Here is a 19,919-nt window from a genome sequence, read left to right on the forward strand (position 1 = left end):
AGAATTATATATAGGAAGTGTTATTTCGGCCATCGGGACAAGTTTCGGGTTCACCGGTATTGTACCGGGACCACCGGAAGGGTCCCGAGGGTCCATCGGGTGGGGCCACCTGCCCCCGGGGGGCCACATGGGCTGTAGGGGGTGCGCCTTGGCCTACATGGGCCAAGGGCACCAGCCCCAAGAGGCCCATGTGAAGGAAATATGCCCTAGAGGCAATAATAAAGTTATTATTTATTTCCTTATATCATGATAAATGTTTATTATTCATGCTAGAATTGTATTAACCGGAAACATAATACATGTGTGAATACATAGACAAACAAAGTGTCACTAGTATGCCTCTACTTGACTAGCTCGTTAATCAAAGATGGTTATGTTTCCTAACCATAGACAAAGAGTTGTCATTTGATTAACGAGGTCACATCATTAGTTGAATGATCTGATTGACATGACCCATTCCATTAGCTTAGCACCTGATCGTTTAGTATGTTGCTATTGCTTTCTTCATGACTTATACATGTTCCTATGACTATGAGATTATACAACTCCCGTTTGCCGGAGGAACACTTTGGGTGCAACCAAACGTCACAATGTAACTGGGTGATTATGAAGGAGCATTACAGGTGTCTCCAAAGGTAGATGTTGGGTTGGCGTATTTCGAGATTAGGATTTGTCACTCCGATTGTCGGAGAGGTATCTCTGGGCCCTCTCGGTAATGCACATCACATAAGCCTTGCAAGCATTGCAACTAATGAGTTAGTTGCGAGATGATGTATTACAGAACGAGTAAAGAGACTTGCCGGTAACGAGATTGAACTAGGTATTGGATACCGACGATCGAATCTCGGGCAAGTAACATACCGATGACAAAGGGAACAATGTATGTTGTTATGCGGTCTGACCGATAAAGATCTTCGTAGAATATGTAGGAGCCAATATGGGCATCCAGGTCCCGCTATTGGTTATTGACCGAAGACGTGTCTCGATCATGTCTACATTGTTCTCGAACCCGTAGGGTCCGCACGCTTAAGGTTACGATGACAGTTATATTATGAGTTTATGCATTTTGATGTACCGAAGGTTGTTCGGAGTCCCGGATATGATCACGGACATGACGAGGAGTCTCGAATGGTCGAGACATAAAGATTGATATATTGGAAGCCTATGTTTGGATATCGGAAGTGTTCGATCGGGATTTTACCAGAGTACTGGGAGGTTACCGGAACCCCCCGGGAGACATATGGGCCTTAATGGGCTTTAGTGGAAAGGAGAAAGGGGCAGCCCAAGGTGGCCGCGCGCCTCCCCCTCCCCTAGTCCTATTAGGACTAGGAGAGATGGCCGGCCCCCCTCTCTCTCTTTCCCCCTCGGGGAATCCTAGTCGAACTAGGATTGGGGGGGGGAGTCCTACTCCCGGAAGGAGTAGGACTCCTCCTGCGCCCTCCTCCTGACCGGCGGCCCCTCCCCCTTGGCTCCTTTATATACTGAGGCAGAGGCACCCCAGAAACACACAAGTTGATCCACGTGATCTATTCCTTAGCCGTGTGGGGTGCCCCTAGCCACCATAGTCCTCGATAATACTGTAGCGGAGTTTAGGCGAAGCCCTGCTGCTGTAGTACATCAAGATCGTCACCACGCCGTCGTGCTGATGGAACTCTTCCCCGCCACTTTGCTGGATCGGAGTCCGAGGATCGTCATCGAGCTGAACGTGTGCTCGAACTCGGAGGTGCCGTAGTTTCGGTGCTTGATCGGTTGGATCGTGAAGACGTACGACTACTTCCTCTACGTTGTGTCAACGCTTCCGCAGTCGGTCTGCGTGGGTACGTAGACAACACTCTCCCCTCTCGTTGCTATGCATCACCATGATCTTGCGTGTGCGTAGGAATTTTTTGAAATTACTACGTTCCCCAACAGTGGCATCCGAGCCTAGGTTATTTATGTTGATGTTATATGCACGAGTAGAACACAAGTGAGTTGTGGGCGATATAAGTCATACTGCCTACCAGCATGTCATACTTTGGTTCGGCGGTATTGTTGGACGAGACGACCCGGACCAACATTACGCGTACGCTTATGCGAGACCGGTTCCCCCGACGTGCTTTGCACACAGGTGGCTTGCGGGCGACTGTCTCTCCAAGTTTAGTTGAACCAAGTGTGGCTACGCCCGGTCCTTGCGAAGGTTAAAACGGAGTCTATTTGACAAACTATCGTTGTGGTTTTGATGCGTAGGTGAGATTGGTTCTTGCTTAAGCCCGTAGCAGCCACGTAAAACTTGCAACAACAAAGTAGAGGACATCTGACTTGTTTTTGCAGGGCATGTTGTGATGTGATATGGTCAAGGAATGATGCTAAATTTTATTGTATGAGATGATCATGTTTTGTAACCAAGTTATCGGCAACTGGCAGGAGCCATATGGTTGTCGCTTTATTGTATGCAATGCAATCGCGATGTAATGCTTTACTTTATTACTAAGCGGTAGTGATAGTCGTGGAAGCATAAGATTGGCGAGACGACAACGATGCTACGATGGAGATCAAGGTGTCGCGCCGGTGACGATGGTGATCATGACGGTGCTTCGGAGATGGAGATGACAAGCACAAGATGATGATGGCCATATCATATCACTTATATTGATTGCATGTGATGTTTATCCTTTTATGCATCTTATCTTTCTTTGATTGACGGTAGCATTATAAGATGATCTCTCACTAAATTATCAAGAAGTGTTCTCCCTGAGTATGCACCGTTGCCAAAGTTCGTCGTGCCCAGACACCACGTGATGATCAGGTGTGATAAGCTCTACGTCCATCTACAACGGGTGCAAGCCAGTTTTTGCACATGCAGAATACTCAGGTTAAACTTGACGAGCCTAGCATATGCAGATATGGCCTCGGAACACGGAGACCAAAAGGTCGAGCGTGAATCATATAGTAGATATGATCAACATAACGATGTTCACCATTGAAAAACTACTCCATCTCACGTGATGATCGGTTATGGTTTAGTTGATTTGGATCACGTGATCACTTAGAGGATTAGAGGGATGTCTATCTAAGTGGGAGTTCTTTAAGTAATTTTATTAATTGAACTTAAATTTATCATGAACTTAGTCCTGGTAGTATTTTGCAATATGTTGTAGATCAATAGCTCGCGTTGTTGTTTCCCTGTGTTTATTTTGATATGTTCCTAGAGAAAATTGTGTTGAAAGATGTTAGTAGCAATGATGCGGATTGGATCCGTGATTTGAGGTTTATCCTCATTGCTGCACAGAAGAATTATGTCCTTGATGCACCGCTAGGTGACGGACCTATTGCAGGAGCAGATGCAGACGTTATGAACGTTTGGCTAGCTCAATATGATGACTACTTGATAGTTTAGTGCACCATGCTTAATGGCTTAGAATCGGGACTTCAAAGACGTTTTGAACGTCATGGAGCATATGAGATGTTCCAGGAGTTGAAGTTAATATTTCAAGCAAATACCCGAGTTGGGAGATATGAAGTCTCCAACAAGTTCTATAGCTAAAAGATGGAGGAGAATCGCTCAACTAGTGAGCATATGCTCAGATTGTCTGAGTACTACAATCGCTTGAATCAAGTGGGAGTTAATCTTCCAGATAAGATAGTGATTGACAGAATTCTCTAGTCACCATCACCAAGTTAGTAGAACTTCGTGATGAACTATGATATGCAAGGGATAACGGAAACGATTCCCAAGCTCTTCGTAATGCGGAAATTGACGAAGGTAGAAATCGAGAAAAACATCAAGTGTTGATGGTAGACAAGACCACTAGTTTCAAGAAAAGGGCAGAGGGAAGAAGGGGAACTTCAAGAAGAACAGCAAGCAAGTTGCTGCTCAAGTGAAGAAGCCCAATTCTGGTCCTAAGCCTGAGACTAAGTGTTTCTACTGCAAAGGGACTTGTCACTGGCAGCGGAACTACCCCAAGTGATTGGCAGATAAGAAGGATGGCAAAGTGAACATAAGTATATTTGATATACATGTTATTGATGTGTACTTTACTAGTGTTTATAGCAACCCCTCAGTATTTGATACTAGTTCAGTTGCTAAGATTAGTAACTCGAAACAGGAGTTGCAGAATAAACAGAGACTAGTTAAGGGTGAAGTGACGATGTGTGTTGGAAGTGGTTCCAAGATTGATATGATCATCATCGCACACTCCCTATACTTTCGGGATTAGTGTTGAACCTGAATAAGTGTTATTTGGTGTTTGCGTTAAGCATGAATATGATTTGATCATGTTTATTGTAATACGGTTATTCATTTAAGTAAGAGAATAAATTGTTGTTCTATTTACATGAATAAAACCTTATATGGTTACACACCCAACGAAAATAGTTCATTGGATCTCGATCGTAGTGATACACATAATCATAATATTGAAACCAAAAGATGCAAAGTTAATAATGATAGTGCAACTTATTTGGGGCACTGCCGTTTAGGTCATATTGGTGTAAAGCGCATGAAGAAACTCCATGCTGATGGGCTTTTGGAATCACTTGATTATGAATCAGTTGATGCTTGCGAACCATGCCTCATGGGCAAGATGACTAAGACTCTGTTCTTTGGAACAATGGAGCGAGCAACAGATTTGTTGGAAATCATACATACTAATGTATATGGTCCGATGAATATTGAGGCTCGCGACAAGTATCATTATTTTCTGATCTTCACAGATGATTTGAGCAGATATAAGTATATCTACTTGATGAAACATAAGTTTGAAACATTTGAGAAGTTCAAAGAATTTCAGAGTGAAGTGAAAAATCATCGTAACAAGAAAATAAAGTTTCTACGATCTGATCGTAGAGAAGAGTATTTGAGTTACGAGTTTGACCTTCAGGTAAAAACAATGTGAAATAGTTTCACTACTCACGCCACCTGGAACACCACAATGTAATGGTGTGTCCGAACGTCATAACCGTACTTTATTAGATATAGTGCGATCTATGATGTCTCTTACCGATCTACCACTATCATTTTGGGGTTATGCATTAGAGACAGCTGCATTCACGTTAAAAGGGCACCATCTAAATCTGTTGAGACGACACCGTATGAATTATGGTTTGGCAAGAAACCAAAGTTGTCGTTTCTTAAAGTTTGGGACTGCGATGCTTATGTGAAAAAGTTTCAACATGATAAGCTCGAACCCAAATCGGAGAAGTAAATCTTCATAGGATATCCAAAGGAAACTATTGGATACACCTTCTATCACAGATCCGAAGGCAAGACTTTTGTTGCTGAGTTCGGAAACTTTCTGGAGAAGGAGTTTCTCTCGAAAGAAGTGAGTGGGAGGAAAGTAGAGAACTTGATGAGGTAACTGTACCTGCTCCCTTATTGGAAAGTAGTTCATCACAGAAATCTGTTCCTGTGACTACTACACCAATTAGTGAGGAAGCTAATGATGATGATCATGTAACTTCAGATCAAGTTACTATCGAATCTCGTAGGTAAACCAGAGTGAGATCCGTACTAGAGTGGTACGGTAATCCTATTCTGGAGGTCATGTTACTTGACCATGACGAACTTGCGAACTATGAGGAAGCGATGATGAGCCCAGATTCCGCGAAATGGTTTGAGGCCATGAAATCTGAGATATGATCCATGTATGAGAACAAAGTATGGACTTTGATGGATTTGCCCGATGATCGGCAAGCCATAGAAAATAAATGGATCTTCAAGAGGAAGACGGACGCTGATAGTAGTGTTACTATCTACAAAGCTAGAATTGTCGCAAAAGGTTTTCGACAAGTTCAAGGTGTTGACAACGATGAGATTTTCTCACTCGTATCTATGCTTAAGTCTGTCCGAATCATGTTAGCAATTGCCGCATTTTATGAATATGAAATTTGGCAAATGGATGTCAAAACTGCATTCTTGAATGGATTTCTGGAGGAAGAGTTGTATATGATGCAACCAGAAGGTTTTGTCGATCCAAAAGGAGCTAACAAAGTGTGCAAGCTCCAGCGATCCATTTATGGACTGGTGCAAGCCTCTCGGAGTTGGAATAAACGCTTTGATAGTGTGATCAAAGCATTTGGTTTTATACAGACTTTCGGAGAAGCCTGTATTTACAAGAAAGTGAGTGGGAGCTCTGTAGCATTTCTGATATTATATGTGGATGACATATTACTAATTGGAAATGATATAGAATTTCTGGATAGCATAAAGGGATACTTGAATAAGAGTTTTTCAATGAAAGACCTCGGTGAAGCTGCTTACATATTAGGCATAAAGATCTATAGAGATAGATCAAGACGCTTAATTGGACTTTCACAAAGCACATACCTTGACAAGATTTTGAAGAAGTTCAAAATGGATCAAGCAAAGAAAGGATTCTTGCCTGTGTTACAAGGTGTGAAGTTGAGTAAGACTCAAAGCCCGACCACGGCAGAAGATAGAAAGAGAATGAAAGTCATTCCCTATGCCTTGGCCATAGGTTCTATAAAGTATGTCATGCTGTGTACCAGATCTATTGTATACCCTGCACTGATTTGGCAAGGGAGTACAATAGTGATCTAGGAGTAGATCACTAGACATCGGTCAAAATTATCCTTAGTGGAATAAGGATACGTTTCTCAATTATGGAAGTGAAAAAAGGTTCATCGTAAAGGGTTACGCCGATGCAAGTTTTGACACTAATCTAGATGAATCTAAGTCTCAATCTAGATACATATTGAAAGTGGGAGCAATTAGCTAGAGTAGCTCCGTGCAGAGCATTGTTGACATAAATATTTGCAAAATACTTACGGATCTGAAAATAACAGACCCGGTGACTAAAATTATCTCATAAGCAAAACATGATCACACCTTAGTGCTCTTTGGGTGTTAATCACATAGCGATGTGAACTAGATTACTGACTCTAGTAAACCCTTTGGGTGTTGGTCACATATCGATGTGGACTATGGGTGTTAATCACATGGTGATGTGAACTATTGCTAATAAATCACATGGCGATTTGAACTAGATTATTGACTCTAGTGCAAGTGGGAGACTGAAGGAAATATGCCCTAGAGGCAATAATAAAGTTATTATTTATTTCCTTATATCATGATAAATGTTTATTATTCATGCTAGAATTGTATTAACCGGAAACATAATACATGTGTGAATACATAGACAAACAGAGTGTCACTAGTATGCCTCTACTTGACTAGCTCGTTAATCAAAGATGGTTATGTTTCCTAACCATAGACAAAGAGTTGTCATTTGATTAACGAGGTCACATCATTAGTTGAATGATCTGATTGACATGACCCATTCCATTAGCTTAGCACCCGATCGTTTAGTATGTTGCTATTGCTTTCTTCATGACTTATACATGTTCCTATGACTATGAGATTATGCAACTCCCGTTTGCCGGAGGAACACTTTGGGTGCTACCAAACATCACAACATAACTGGGTGATTAGAAAGGAGCATTACAGGTGTCTCCAAAGGTAGATGTTGGGTTGGCGTATTTCGAGATTAGGATTTGTCACTCCGATTGTCGGAGAGGTATCTCTGGGCCCTCTCAGTAATGCACATCACATAAGCCTTGCAAGCATTGCAACTAATGAGTTAGTTGCGAGATGATGTATTACAAAACGAGTAAAGAGACTTGCTGGTAACGAGATTGAACTAGGTATTGGATACCGACGATCGAATCTCGGGCAAGTAACATACCGATGACAAAGGGAACAATGTATGTTGTTATGCGGTCTGACCGATAAAGATCTTCGTAGAATATGTAGGAGCCAATATGGGCATCCAGGTCCCGCTATTGGTTATTGACCGAAGACGTGTCTCGGTCATGTCTACATTGTTCTCGAACCCGTAGGGTCCACACGCTTAAGGTTACGATGACAGTTATATTATGAGTTTATGCATTTTGATGTACCGAAGGTTGTTCGGAGTCCCGGATATGATCACGGACATGACGAGGAGTCTCAAAATGGTCGAGACATAAAGATTGATATATTGGAAGCCTATGTTTGGATATTGAAAGTGTTCCGGGTGAAATCGGGATTTTACGAGAGTACTGGGAGGTTACCGGAACCCCCCGAGAGACATATGGGCCTTAATGGGCTTTAGTGGAAAGGAGAAAGGGGCAGCCCAAGGTGGCCGCGTGCCTCCCCCCTCCCCTAGTCCTATTAGGACTAGGAGAGATGGCCGGCCCCCCTCTCTCTCTTTCCCCCTCGGGGAATCCTAGTCCAACTAGGATTGGGGGGGGGAGTCCTACTCCCGGAAGGAGTAGGACTCCTCCTGCGTCCTCCTCCTGACCGGCGGCCCCCTCCCCCTTGGCTCCTTTATATACTGAGGCAGAGGCACCCAAGAAACACACAAGTTGATCCACGTGATCTATTCCTTAGCCGTGTGCGGTGCCCCCAGCCACCATAGTCCTCGATAATACTGTAGCGGAGTTTAGGCGAAGCCCTGCTGCTGTAGTACATCAAGATCGTCACCATGCCGTCGTGCTGACGGAACTCTTCCCCGACACTTTGCTGGATCGGAGTCCGGGGATCGTCATCGAGCTGAACGTGTGCTCGAACTCGGAGGTGCCGTAGTTTCGGTGCTTGATCGGTTGGATCGTGAAGACGTACGACTACTTCCTCTACGTTGTGTCAACGCTTCCACAGTCAGTCTGCGTGGGTACGTAGACAACACTCTCCCCTCTCGTTGCTATGCATCACCATTATCTTGCGTGTGCGTAGGAATTTTTTTGAAATTACTACGTTCCCCAACACCATGCGCCTAGGGTTCAAGAAGGGAAGAGTCCCAAAAGGGGAAGGCACCCCTAGGTGCCTTGGGGGGGGGGGAGGGATTCCTCCCTTGGCCGCCGCCCCCAGGAGATTGGATCTCCTAGGGCCGGCGCCCCTCCTAGGCTCCCTATATATAGTGGGGGAAGGAGGGCCTCTCAATCCACACCTTTGGTGCCTCCCTCTCCCTCTCCAACACATCCTCCTCCTCCATAGTGCTTGGCGAAGCCCTGCCGGAGTACTGCAACTCCACCACCACCACGCCATCGTGCTGCTGTTGGAGCCATCTTCCTCAACCTCTCCTTCCCCCTTGCTGGATCAAGAAGAAGGAGACGTTACGCTGACCGTACGTGTGTTGAACGCGGAGGTGCCGTCCATTCGGCGCTAGGATCTCCGGTGATTTGGATCACGTCGAGTACGCCTTCCTCATCCCCGTTCTTTGAACGCTTCCGCGCGTGATCTACAAAGGTATGTAGATTCAATCCAATCACTCGTTGCTAGATGAACTCCTAGATGGATCTTGGTGAAACCGTAGGAAATTTTTTGTTTTCTGCAACGTTCCCCAACAGTGGCATCATGAGCTAGGTCTATGCGTAGTTCTCTTGCACGAGTAGAACACAATTTGTTGTGGGCGTTGATGTTGTCAACTTTCTTGCCGCTACTAGTCTTATCTTGCTTCAACGGTATTGTGGGATGAAGCGGCCCGGACCAACCTTACACGTACGCTTACGTGAGACCGGTTCCACCGACTAACATGCACAAGTTGCATAAGGTGGCTGGCGGGTGTCTGTCTCTCCCACTTTAGTTGGAGCGGATTCGATGAAAAGGGTCCTTATGAAGGGTAAATAGAAGTTGACAAATCACGTTGTGGCTTTCACGTAGGTAAGAAAACGTTCTTGCTAGAACCCTACTTCAGCCACGTAAAACTTGCAACAACAATTAGAGGACGTCTAACTTGTTTTTGCAGCAAGTGTTTTGTGATATGATATGGCCAAAGTTGTGATGAATGATGAATGATCTATATGTGATGTATGAGATGTTCATTCTATTGTAATAGGAATCACGACTTTATTGTGCACCCTAACTGTGCTAAACGCGTTCCCCCTAAAATTTGTTCATTCACTAAAATTACGACTATTACTTCTATCACACCCGATAGAATCACGATAGGAATCACGATAGAATCACGATAGAATGAACATATCACGACTTTTTGTAATAAGATGATCCCTCACTAAAATTTCAAGAAGGTGTTCCCCCTAACTGTGCACCGTTGCGAAAGTTCGTCGTTTCGAAGCACCACATGATGATCGGGTGTGATAGATTCTTACGTTCGAATACAATGGGTGTTGACGAGCCTAGCATGTACAGACATGGCCTCGGAACACATGCGAAACACTTACGTTAACTTGACGAGCCTAGCATGTACAGACATGGCCTCGGAACACAGAAGACCGAAAGGTCGAGCATGAGTCGTATAGAAGATATGATCAACATGAAGATGTTCACCGATGTTGACTAGTCCGTCTCACGTGATGATCGGACACGGCCTAGTTAACTCGGATCATGTTATACTTAGATTACAGGAGGGATGTTTATCTAAGTGGGAGTTCATTGAATAATTTGATTAGATGAACTTAATTATCATGAACTTAGTCTAAATTTTTTACAATATGTCTTGTAGATCAAATGGCCAACGTAGTCCTCAACTTCAACGCGTTCCTAGAGAAAACCAAGCTGAAAGACGATGGCAGCAACTACACAGACTGGGTCCGGAACCTGAGGATCATCCTCATAGCTGCCAAGAAAGATTATGTCCTACAAGCACCGTTGGGTGACGCACCTGTTCTCCCTGCAGAACAAGACGTTATGAACGCTTGGCAGGCACGTACCGATGACTACTCCCTCGTTTAGTGCGGCATGCTTTACAGCTTAGAGCTGGGGCTCCAAAAGCGTTTTGAGAGACACGGAGCATATGAGATGTTCGAAGAGCTGAAAATGGTTTTCCAAGCTCATGCCCGGGTCGAGAGATATCAAGTCTCCGACAAGTTCTTCAGCTGTAAGATGGAGGAAAACAGTTCTGTCAGTGAACACATACTCACTATGTCTGGGTTGCATAACCGCTTGACTCAGCTGGGAGTTAATATCCCGGATGACGCGGTCATTGACAGAATCCTTCAGTCACTTCCACCGAGCTACAAGAGCTTTGTGATGAACTTCAATATGCAGGGGATGGAAAAGACCATTCCTGAAGTATTTGCAATGCTGAAATCAGCAGAGGTAGAAGTCAAAAAGGAACATCAAGTGTTGATGGTGAATAAAACCACTAAGTTCAAGAAGGGCAAGGGTAAGAAAGCCTTCAAGAAGGACGGCAAGGGAGTTGCCGCGCCCGGCAAGCAAGCTGCCGGGAAGAAGCCAAAGAATGGACCCAAGCCCGAGACTGAGTGCTTTTATTGCAAGGAAAGTGGTCACTAGAAGCGGAACTGCCCCAAATACTTAGCGGACAAGAAGGCCGGCAAAACGAAAGGTATATGTGATATACATGTAATTGATGTGTACCTTACCAGTACTTGTAGTAGCTCCTGGGTATTTGATACCGGTGCAGTTTCTCACATTTGTAACTCAAAGCAGGAGCTGCGGAATAAGCGGAGACTGGCGAAGGACGAGGTGACGATGCGCGTCGGGAATGGTTCCAAGGTCAATGTGATCGCCGTCGACACGCTACCTCTACATTTACCTACGGGATTAGTTTTGAACCTCAATAGTTGTTATTTAGTGCCAAGTTTGAGCATGAACATTGTATCAGGATCTTGTTTAATACGAGATGGCTACTCATTTAAATCCGAGAATAATGGTTGTTCTATTTATATGAGAGATATGTTTTATGGTCATGCTCCGATGGTGAATGGTTTATTCTTAATGAATCTCGAGCGTAATGCTACACATGTTCATAGTGTGAGTACCAAAAGATGTAAGATTGATAATGATAGTCCCACATACTTGTGGCACTGCCGCCTTGGTCACATAGGTGTCAAACGCATGAAGAAGCTCCATGCTGATGGACTTTTAGAGTCTCTTGATTACGAATCATTTGATGTTGGGTAACGTAGCATAAATTCAAAATTTTCCTACGTGTCACCAAGATCTATCTATGGAGTCATCTAGCAACGAGGGAGGAGTGGATCTACATACCCTTGTAGATCGCGCACGGAAACGTTCAAGAGAACGGGGTTGATGGAGTCGTACTCGTCGTGATCCAAATCACCGATGATCCTAGCGCCGAACGGACGACACCTCCGCGTTCGACACACGTACGGAGTAGCGACGTCTCCTCCTTCTTGATCCAGCAAGGGGGAAGGAGAGGTTGATGGAGATCCAGCAGCACGACGGCGTGGTGGTGGAAGTAGCGGGATTCCAACAGGGCTTCGCCAAGCACTGCGGGAGGAGGGAGATGTGTCATGGGAGGGAGAGGGAGGCGCCAGGGCTTAGGTGCGGCTGCCCTCCCTTCCCCCCCCACTATATATAGGGCCAAGGGAGAGGGGGGGGGGGGCGCAGCCTTGGCCCTTCCTCCAAGGAAGGGTGCGGCCAGGGAGGAGTCCATCCTCCCCAAGGCACCTAGGAGGTGCCTCCCCCCTTTAGGACTCTTTCTTTCCCTTATCTCTTGGCACATGGGCCTCTTGGGGCTGGTGCCCTTGGCCCATATAGACCAAGGCGCACACCCCTACAGCCCATGTGCCCCCCGGGGCAGGTGGACCCCCTTGGTGGACCCCCGGACCCCTTTCGGCACTCCCGGTACAATATCGATAATGCGCGAAACTTTTCCGGCGACCAAAACAAGACTTCCCATATATAAATGTTTACCTCCGGACCATTCCGGAACTCCTCTTGACGTCCGGGATCTCATCCGGGACTCCGAACAACTTTCGGGTTACCGCATACTAATATCTCTATAACCCTAGCGTCACCGAACCTTAAGTGTGTAGACCCTACGGGTTCGGGAGACATGCAGACATGACCGAGATGACTCTCTGGTCAGTAACCAACAGCGGGATCTGGATACCCATGTTGGCTCCCACATGTTCCACGATGATCTCATCGGATGAACCACGATGTCAAGGACTTAATCAATCCCGTATACAATTCCCTTTGTCTAGCGGTACGATACTTGCCCGAGATTCGATCGTCGGTATCCCGATACCTTGTTCAATCTCGTTACCGGCAAGTCTCTTTACTCGTTTCGTAACACATCATCCCGTGATCAACTCCTTGGTCACATTGTGCACATTATGATGATGTCCTACCGAGTGGGCCCAAAGATACCTCTCCGTTTACACGGAGTGACAAATCCCAGTCTCGATTCGTGCCAACCCAACAGACACTTTCGGAGATACCTGTAGTGTACCTTTATAGCCACCCAGTTACGTTGTGACGTTTGGCACACCCAAAGCACTCCTACGGTATCCGGGAGTTGCACAATCTCATGGTCTAAGGAAATGATACTTGACATTAGAAAAGCTTTAGCATACGAACTACATGATCTTGTGCTAGGATTAGGATTGGGTCTTGTCCATCACATCATTCTCCTAATGATGTGATCCCGTTATCAATGACATCCAATGTCCATGGTTAGGAAACCGTAACCATCTATTGATTAATGAGCTAGTCAACTAGAGGCTTACTAGGGACATGGTGTTGTCTATGTATCCACACATGTATCCGAGTTTCCTATCAATACAATTCTAGCATGGATAATAAACGATTATCATGAACAAGGAAATATAATAATAATAACTAATTTATTATTGCCTCTAGGGCATATTTCCAACATTTGACACGTGCGAACCATGCCTCATGGGTAAAATGACCAAGACTCCGTTCTCAGGAACAATGGAGCGAGCAACCAACTTATTGGAAATCATACATACTGATGTGTGCGGTCCAATGAGTGTTGAGGCTCGCGGTGGCTATCGTTATGTTCTCACCCTCACTGATGACTTGAGTAGATATTGGTATATCTATTTAATGAAACACAAGTCTAAGACCTTTGAAAAGTTCAAGGAATTTCAGAGTGAGGTTGAGAATCAACGTGACAGGAAAATCAAGTTCCTGCGATCAGATCGTGGAGGAGAATACTTGAGTCATGAGTTTGGCACACACTTAAGAAAATGTGGAATAGTTTCACAGCTCACGCCGCCTGGAACACCTCAGCGTAATGGTGTGTCCGAACGTCGTAATCGCACTCTATTAGATATGGTGCGATCTATGATGTCTCTTACCGATTTACCGCTATCTTTTTGGGGGTATGCTTTAGAGACTGCCGCATTCACTTTAAATAGGGCTCCGTCGAAATCCGTTGAGACGACACCGTATGAATTATGGTTTGGGAAGAAACCTAAGCTGTCGTTTCTAAAAGTTTGGGGATGCGATGCTTATGTCAAGAAACTTCAACCTAAAAAGCTCGAACCCAAGTCGGAAAAATGCGTCTTCATAGGATACCCTAAAGAAACTATTGGGTATACCTTCTACCTCAGATCCGAAGGCAAGATTTTTTTTGCCAAGAATGGATCCTTTCTAGAGAAGGAGTTTCTCTCGAAAGAAGTAAGTGGGAGGAAAGTAGAACTTGATGAAGTATTACCTCTTGAACCAGAAATTGGCGCAGCTCAAGAAAATGTTCCTGAGGTGCCTGCACCGACTAGAGAGGAAGTTAATGATGATGATCAAGATACTTCTGATCAAGCTCCTACTGAAATTCGAAGGTCCACAAGGACACGTTCCGCACCAGAGTGGTACGGCAACCCTGTCTTGGAAATTATGTTGTTAGACAACGGTGAACCTTCGAACTATGAAGAAGCGATGGCGGGCCCAGATTCCGACAAATGGCTAAAAGCCATGAAATCCGAGATAGGATCCATGTATGAAAACGAAGTATGGACTTTGACTGACTTGCCCGTTGAGCGGTGAGCCATAGAAAATAAATGGATCTTTAAGAAGAAGACAGACGCGGATGGTAATGTGAGCATCTATAAAGCTCGGCTTGTCGCTAAGGGTTATCGACAAGTTCAAGGGGTTGACTACGATGAGACTTTCTCACCGGTAGCGAAGCTAAAGTCCGTCTGAATCATGTTAGCAATTGCCACATTCTATGATTATGAGATATGGCAACTGGACGTCAAAACGGCATTCCTTAATGGTTTCCTTAAGGAAGAATTGTATATGATGCAGCCGAAAGGTTTTGTCGATCCTAAGAATGCTGACAAGGTGTGCAAGCTCCAACGCTCGATTTATGGGCTGGTGCAAGCATCTCGGAGTTGGAACATTCGCTTTGATGAGATGATCAAATCGTTTGGGTTTACGCAGACTTATGGAGAAGCCTGTGTTTACAAGAAAGTGAGTGGGAGCTCTGTAGCATTTCTCATATTATATGTAGATGACATACTTTTGATGGGAAATGATATAGAACTCTTGGACAACATTAAGGCCTACTTGAATAAGAGTTTTTCAATGAAGGACCTTGGAGAAGCTACATATATATATTAGGCATCAAGATCTATAGAGATAGATCAAGACGCCTCATAGGTCTTTCACAAAGCACATACCTTGATAAGATATTGAAGAAGTTCAATATGGATCAGTCTAAGAAGGGGTTCTTGCCTGTGTTGCAAGGTGTGAAATTGAGCTCAACTCAATGTCCGACCACGGCAGAAGATATAGAAGAGATGAGTGTCATCCCCTATGCCTCAGCCATAGGTTCTATTATGTATGCCATGCTGTGTACCAGACCTGATGTAAACCTTGCCGTAAGTTTGGTAGGAAGGTACCAAAGTAATCCCGGCAAGGAACACTGGACAGCGGTCAAGAATATCCTGAAGTACCTAAAAAGGACTAAGGAAATGTTTCTCGTCTATGGAGGTGACGAAGAGCTCGTCGTAAAGGGTTACGTCGACGCTAGCTTCGACACAGATCTGGATGACTCAAAGTCACAAACCGGATACGTGTATATTTTGAATGGTGGGGCAGTAAGCTGGTGCAGTTGCAAGCAGAGCGTCGTGGCGGGATCTACATGTGAAGCGGAGTACATGGCATCCTCGGAGGCAGCGCATGAAGCAATTTGGGTGAAGGAGTTCATCACCGACCTAGGAGTCATACCTAATGCGTCGGGGCCGATCAAGCTCTTCTGTGACAACACTGGAGCTATTGCACTTGCTAAGGAGCCAAGGTTTCACAAGAAGACAAGGCACATCAAGCGTCGCTTCAACTCAATTCGTGAAAATGTTCAAGATGGAGACATAGATATTTGTAAAGTACATATGGACCTGAATGTAGCAGATCCGTTGACTAAACCTCTCCCTAGAGAAAAACATGATCAACACCAGAATTCCATGGGTGTTTGATTCATCACAATGTAACTAGATTATTGACTCTAGTGCAAGTGGGAGACTGTTGGAAATATGCCCTAGAGGCAATAATAAAAGCATTATTATTATATTTCCTTGTTCATGATAATTGTCTTTTATTCATGCTATAATTGTGTTATCCGGAAATCGTAATACATGTGTGAATAATAGACACCAACATGTCCCTAGTAAGCCTCTAGTTGACTAGCTCGTTGATCAACAGATAGTCATGGTTTCCTGACTATGGACATTGGATGTCATTGATAACGGGATCACATCATTAGGAGAATGATGTGATGGACAAGACCCAATCCTAAACATAGCATAAGATCGTATAGTTCGTTTGCTAGAGTTTTCCAATGTCAAGTATCTTTTCCTTAGACCATGAGATCGTGTAACTCCCGGATACCGTAGGAGTGCTTTGGGTGTACCAAACGTCACAACGTAACTGGGTGACTATAAAGGTATACTAAGGGTATCTCCGAAAGTGTCTGTTGGGTTGACACGGATCAAGACTGGGATTTGTCACTCCGTATGACGGAGAGGTATCACTGGGCCCACTCGGTAATGCATCATCATAATGAGCTCAATGTGACCAAGTGTCTGGTCACGGGATCATGCATTACGGTACGAGTAAAGTGACTTGCCGGTAACGAGATTGAACGAGGTATTGGGATACCGACGATCGGATCTCGGGCAAGTAACATAACGATTGACAAAGGGAATTCTATACGGGGTTGCTTGAATCCTCGACATCGTGGTTCATCCGAGGAGATCATCGAGGAGCATGTGGGAGCCAACATGGGTATCCAGATCCCGCTGTTGGTTATTGACCGGAGAGCGATCTCGGTCATGTCTACATGTCTCCCGAACCCGTAGGGTCTACACACTTAAGGTTCGGTGACGCTAGGGTTGTAGGGATATGTATATGCAGTAACCCAAATGTTGTTCGGAGTCCCGGATGATATCCCGGACGTCACGAGGAGTTCCGGAATGGTCCGGAGGTAAAGAATTATATATAGGAAGTGCTATTTCGGCCATCGGGACAAGTTTCGGGGTCACCGGTATTGTACCGGGACCACCGGAAGGGTCCCGGGGGTCCACCGGGTGGGCTGCCCCGGGGGGCCACATGGGCTGTAGGGGGTGCGCCTTGGCCTACATGGGCCAAGGGCACCAACCCCAAGAGGCCCATGCGCCTAGAGTTCAAGAAGGGAAGAGTCCCAAAAGGGGAAGGCACCCCCTAGGTGCCTTGGGGGGGAGGGATTCCTCCCTTGGCCGCCGCCCCCCCAGGAGATTGGATCTCCTAGGGCCGGCGCCCCCCTAGGCTCCCTATATATAGTGGGGGAAGGAGGGCCTCTCAATCCACGCCTTTGGTGCCTCCCTCTCCCTCTCCAACACATCCTCCTCCTCCATAGTGCTTGGCGAAGCCCTGCCGGAGTACTGCAGCTCCACCACCACCACGCCGTCGTGCTGCTGTTGGAGCCATCTTCCTCAACCTCTCCTTCCCCCTTGCTGGATCAAGAAGAAGGAGACGTTATGCTGACCGTACGTGTGTTGAACGCGGAGGTGCCGTCCGTTCGGCGCTAGGATCTCCAGTGATTTGGATCACGTCGAGTACGCCTTCCTCATCCCCGTTCTTTGAACGCTTCCGCGCGTGATCTACAAAGGTATGTAGATGCAATCCGATCACTCGTTGCTAGATGAACTCCTAGATGGATCTTGGTGAAACCGTAGGAAAAATTTTGTTTTCTGCAACGTTCCCCAACAGTTAGGGCACCCCTAGCACCGCTACTTGCCATGTCATGCATCACCATGCTTTTGTTTGCATTATATTTATTGTTTCTTCCCCCTCTTCTCTCGCTAGACACCGAGACCGACGCCGCTGCTACCCAGTACGACTACGGTGTTGACGACCCCTCTCTCTTGCCAGAGCAACCAGCCAAGCCCCCCCCCCTTGATCACCAGATATCGCCTACTCTTCTCTCTACTGCTTGCATTAGAGTAGTGTAGCATGTTGCTACTTCCCGTTAATCCTATTCTATTGCATAGCCTGTCATTGTTGCTACAACTGTAGATACTTTACCTGCTATCCTAATGCTTAGTATAGGATGCTAGTGTTCCGTCAGTGGCCCTACACTCTTGTCTGTCTGCCATGCTATACTACTGGGCCATGATCACTTCGGGAGGTGATCACGGGTATATGCTATATACTTTATACTGTTACATTACTTATGATACTGTTCGGAGATGGGGGCTGAAGGGGCAGGTGGCTCCATCCCGGTAGAGGTGGGCCTGGGTTCCCGACGGCCTCCGACTGTTACTTTGTGACGGAGCGACAGGGCAGGTTGAGACCACCTAGGAGAGAGGTGGGCCTGGCCCTGGTCGCCGTTCGCGGATACTTAACACGCTTAACGAGATCTTGGTATTTGATCTAAGTCTGGCCACTGGCCTATACGCACTAACCATCTACGCGGGGACAATTATGGGCACTCGACGTCGTGGTATCAGCCGAAGCCTTCGTGACGTCAGCGACTGAGCGGCACGCGCCGGATTGGACTGGAACGCCTGCTAGGCTAGGTCTGCTTCCGGGCACCCTCGCAACATGCAGGTGTGCAATGGGCGATGGGACCGGACCCCTGCACCATAGGATTTAGACTGGCGTGCTGACCTCTCTGTTGTGCCTAGGTAGGGCTGCGACGTGTTGATCTTCCGAGGCCGGGCATGACCAAGAAAAGTGTGTCCGGACAAAGGGGATCGAGCGTGTTGGGAAATGTGGTGCACCCCTGCAGGGAAGTTAATCTATTCGAATAGCCGTGATCTTCGATAACAGGACGACTTGGAGTTGTACCTTGACCTTATGACAATTAGAACCGGATACTTAATAAAACACACCCTTCCAAGTGCCAGATACAACCCGGTGATCGCTCTCTAACAGGGCGACGAGGGGAGGATTGCCGGGTAGGATTATGCTATGCGATGCTACTTGGAGGACTTCAGTCTACTCTCTTCTACATGCTGCAAGACGGAGGCTGCCAGAAGCGTAGTCTTCGACATGATTAGTTATCCCCCTCTTATTCTGGCATTCTGAAGTTCAGTCCACTGATATGGCCCTTTACACATATACCCATGCATATGTAGTGTAGCTCCTTGCTTGCGAGTACTTTGGATGAGTACTCACGGTTGCCTTTCTCCCTCTTTTCCCCTTTTCCCTTCTACCTGGTTGCCGCAACCAGATGTCGTAGCCCAGGATCCAGACGCCACCGTCGACGATGACCCCTACTACACCGGAGGTGCCTACGACGTGCAGGCCGTTGACGACGACCAGGAGTAGTTAGGAGGATCCCAGGCAGGAGGCCTGCGCCTCTTTCGATCTGTATCCCAGTTTGTGCTAGCCTTCTTAAGGCAAACTTGTTTTAACTTATGTCTGTACTCAGATATTGTTGCTTCTGCTGACTCGTCTATGATCGAGCTCTTGTATTCGAGCCTCGAGGCCCCTGGCTTGTAATATGATGCTTGTATGACTTATTTTATTTATAGAGTTGTGTTGTGATATCTTCCTGTGAGTCCCTGATCTTGATCGGACACGTTTGCGTGTATGATTAGTGTACGATTGAATCGGGGGCGTCACAACGCGGTTCGCCAGGACGGCGTGCGCTTCCGTGACCATCCGTTCACGTACAAGCGGCGCGACCAGGTTCGCCGACCTGACACGGGACCCGGATCTGCTGCGGGACCGGGCGCAGGCTCCTGTGCACCCATGCGCGCGCCGA

The 19,919-nt window shown here is 46.1% G+C and overlaps 1 pseudogene; it reads left to right on the forward strand.

Moving 5' to 3' along the window:
- LOC125507650 (DNA (cytosine-5)-methyltransferase DRM2-like) overlaps nt 1-19,919 on the forward strand; it is a 37,829-nt pseudogene that overhangs the window by 15,507 nt on the left and 2,403 nt on the right.

The sequence above is a fragment of the Triticum urartu genome, chromosome 5A, assembly GCF_056163025.1.
Source record: "Triticum urartu cultivar PI428250 chromosome 5A, HENAU_Tu73, whole genome shotgun sequence".
Lineage (NCBI taxonomy): Eukaryota > Viridiplantae > Streptophyta > Magnoliopsida > Poales > Poaceae > Triticum > Triticum urartu.